Genomic DNA, 4204 nt, shown 5'->3' with positions numbered 1-4204 from the left:
AGTCATTTCTTAGTATGAGACTTGAATATGTACTGTCTTTTAAGTTGTTTTGTAAATATTTATGATGGAAAAACTATTGAAAGGGAATGGTGGGGAGAACAGCAGGAAGCAAGCATTAATTATAAATTTTCTGAATTATTCTCCTTCTTCAAGTATATGAAAATATATTCAAACCAACTCTCTTTCTCTAACTTTAGTTATTACTGTCCTTATATCTTAATGTATTCTTCATTGGGGAAATTCTCTTTCTACCATGTTCACATGGATAACTCTATACTTGTTTTTCAGATACGGCTTAAGTGCTACTCCTACTTAGAGAATCACCCTAATTCTCTGATTAATTAAAAACCCTCTGTATTTTTCTCTTATAGCATCATATTCTTTTCCTTCAGACTTTATACGTGTAACATGATACATGTTAAGATAGATTTTTGCTTTTGTTTTAATTAGTGAAGATAGTTCTCAGCTGATTTTTCACATTAGGCAGTGACGGAAATTAAATTGGAGACACGTTTTTTTGTTTGTTTACCCTGTCACTCTTTAAGTGATCTCATTTTGTAAAGCAAGAGTGACCAAGTCCCAATATTAGTAGGGAAATTCTCTGTCAATTGAGGCCTCCACACAGGTCTTCTGATCTGTAATATTGGTTCCTGGGGGGAGGTCTTCAACTTTCATAAGGCATGGTTTCTGAGGAGAAGTTGGATATAATTCTTATCATTATCCCTCTGTAGGTGAGGTGTTTTTTGCTTCTGGCTTCTCTCAAGATTTTTTTCTTTATCTTTGATTTTCTGTAGTTTGGAAATTGTATACCTATAGTTTTTGTTGAAATTTATCCTGCTTGGCGTTCTCTGAGCTTCATTGATCTGTGGTTTGGTGTTTAAGATTAATTTGCAGATATTCTTAGTCATTATTGTTTCAAATATTTCTTCTGTTCCTTTGTCTTTTTTTTCTCTTATATTCCCATTATGCATATGTTCAGCTTTTTGTAATTGTCCCACAGTCCTTAAACATTCTGGTCTGTTTTTTTACTCTTTCTCTCTTTGCTTTTTAGTTTTTGAAGTTTCTATTGACATACCCTCAAGCACACTGATTCTTTTCTTAGCTATGTCCAGTTTGCTAATAAGCCCATCAATGCGTTTTTCACTTGTTACAGTGTTTTTGATCTCTAATCTTTTATTCATAGTTGATTAAAATTCCTGGCCTGATAATTCCTACATCCCAGCCATATCTGGTTCTGATGCTTGCTCTGTCTCTTCAAACTGTGTTTTTTTGTGTGTCTTTTTGTATGCTTTGTAATTTTTTCTTGATAGCCAGATGTGATGTACTAGGTAAAGGGAACTGCTGTAAATCGGCCTTTAGTGAGGTGGTGACCAGGCGTGGGCATTCTACAGTCTCCTGATTAGGTGTCTGTCCTTCAGGGAAGCCATGCCTCTGTACTGTGAACTTCACAAGTGTTTCTCAGGTTTTTCCTCCCCCATAAATTGGGACAGGATGGCTAGAGGGAACTGAAGTTAGGTATTTTCCTTCTCCCTCAGGTAAGGTTAGAGTGGGCTGGAATTGGCCACTTCCCTTCCTCCAGGTCAATTAGGTTCTGATGATGACCCCAGGTCAGGCTCTGTGTAACCAGTTTCTGTTAAGAAGAAGGGAGTGCTATGGTGTCTTAAAAAATGGTTCCTTTTCCCTTTCCCCTGCTGGAAGCATAAGGGAATTTTCTTCTGGCATATTAATCACCACTACCACACCAAGAAACTTAAATTCCCTTTACTTTTGTCTACCTTTTCAGTTCTCCATAACATTTATCACCTTCTAACCTGTAATATCCTTGAAATGGTTTTTGAGTTTATGGTTTATTGTCTTCCCTCATTAAAATGTAAGCACCATGTTATTTTATTAAACTGATACATTCAATCACTATTTGGATATCGTACGTGTTTAATAAGTATTTATTCAGTGCTTAGATGGTGTGGCTTTTAAGTGTATAAAAAGTTCTGACTCACATGATGAATGGATAGTCTCACTATTATTTGGTTGTTATACATTCTTATATTATTCTTTTAGTGACTAGAGTTACAACATGCGTTCTTGATGTTTCAGAGTCTAACATGAATTAGTTTTTGTCTCACTCTCCAGATAATGGAAGGATGTTAGAACACATTGATTCCATTTATCCTACTCTTGATTTTTATGTTATTGTTATCATTTATTTCAGCTTTCTAATCAAGGCCTTATCATTTTTTTTGTAAATAAATCTTCATATAAAATTATTTACATATTTTTCTTTTCATTGAATATGTCAAATATATCCCTGAGATTCCATAAAAATTAATTTTCCTTTTAACTAAAGAACAGTCATTCGTCTATTTTTAATTCAGGCCAATATATGAAAAAGTTTCTTTGATTTTGTTTGAATATGCCTTTATTTCACCTTCATGGATAGTTTTACTTGGTGTAAAATTCTAGTTGGATATTATTATTTTTTTCAACACTTCAAAGTTGTTCTATTTCTTCTACTTTCTTTTATTTGTGATAGGAACTCAAATTGTTTTATTATTGTTCCTTTGAAAGTAATTTTTTTTTTTTTTTACTGAATGCATTTCTTTTTTCTTTGGTTATTGGCAGTTTGAATATGATGTACCTCAGTGTGTTTTCTTTATAGTATATTTTATCATGCTGGGACTTGGTTGTACTTCTTGTCTACAACATTATTTCTTTCTTCCTTTTTGGAAAATCTTCACTATTGCCATTTTTTTTCTCTCTTGGCACTGTCATCACACATTTTAGGTCTTTTCACTGTACTATGTATTTCTCTTTCATATTTCTCATGATTTTTCTCTTCATGCTTCATTCTACATGTTTGCTTCTAACCTATTTTTATCTCCAGTAAATATTGTCTCTATTCCAGTTTGAAGAAGTCAATAGTTTGATTTTATGTATGATCTGTTTTAATTTCCCATTGGAAGTCAAGGGAGATACTGGTTAGGCAGTTGAATATCTGATTCTGAGATTTAAAACAAGAAGAGAAAAGAAAGATAAGTTTGGGAGTCTTAGCATAGAAATGATATTTAAAACTACGGGACTAGATGAACTTTTTTAGGAAATGAAGGGAAAAAAAGAGGCTCAGAAACTGATCACTGGCATTTTCCAACATTTAGAAATTAGAACTATGAGGAAAAAATGGAAAATTAAACTAAGAAAGATGAGAATCAGGAGAGTGTTGTGTTAAGAAGCCACCTAAGCTTGCCCTGAAGAATAATCTGGTACAAATAGAATATTCGATCTGTGTCTTTGGTTTAAATGACTTAACTTGAATGTACATTTTGTTTGATTTTGCATTTGGCAGAGAGATTCTGAAATACGCTGCAAGACTAAGGGGCTCATTGAATGTTAGAATTGAAAGACTTTGGCTTCTCTGGTTCTCAGTTTTTTTACTTTACCTAGATTTGGTATGATAAGTAGAAATATTTTCTCTCAATCAGCTGACTTGAATTTTCTGCTGTTCGTGCCTACAGTTGCACGCATACCTAGCATCAAAACTTCTCTGTTTTAGAATCTTTGGATTAGACAAGGCTGGGAAAATAAAGTAATATGCATTTTGACAGTCAGACACTATTGTTTTCACACAATAGTCTGAATTGGTTGAGATCATAGATGGTTATATATAATTCATCCTCATGAAATTTTTTCATTATCTAAATTTATGCTGAAATGATAGAGGCACACAGGAGTTTTGGAGAAGATGCTTTGTTTCCATCTTCTTTGAGTAATAATGAATACAAGTATAAAAGACCTGAAATGATTTTCTATGTTTAGAAAATATTAAATCTTGAAACAATTTACTACTAAGGTATAGTTTTTCTGATTAATCCTAAAATCTGCCCCAGCTCCATTGCCTCTGAGACCACAGGAGGTTAGCAAATTTTTATTTCATTAATTTTCTGTTAACCAAAATCCTTTTCAAGCTTTCTTATCAGGAGAAAATGCTGTTAGACTACTGTCAATACTTCTTTTGCTGCACACTTAAATAATACTTTGGTGTAATATGCTGTTGGAATCGTTAGGATTATTTTAAGGTCCAAAGTGAATGCCTCCCTTCCCTCATTTTTCCCTTCCTTCCTTCCTTCCTTCCTTTCTTCCTTTCTTTCTTCCTTTCTTTCTTTCTTTCTTTCTTTCTTTCTTTCTCTTTGTATTTATTTTTATCTATGTT

Source organism: Pteropus alecto, unplaced genomic scaffold, assembly GCF_000325575.1.
Source record: "Pteropus alecto unplaced genomic scaffold, ASM32557v1 scaffold91, whole genome shotgun sequence".
NCBI lineage: Eukaryota > Metazoa > Chordata > Mammalia > Chiroptera > Pteropodidae > Pteropus > Pteropus alecto.
Note: the sequence above shows the minus strand (reverse complement) of the source record.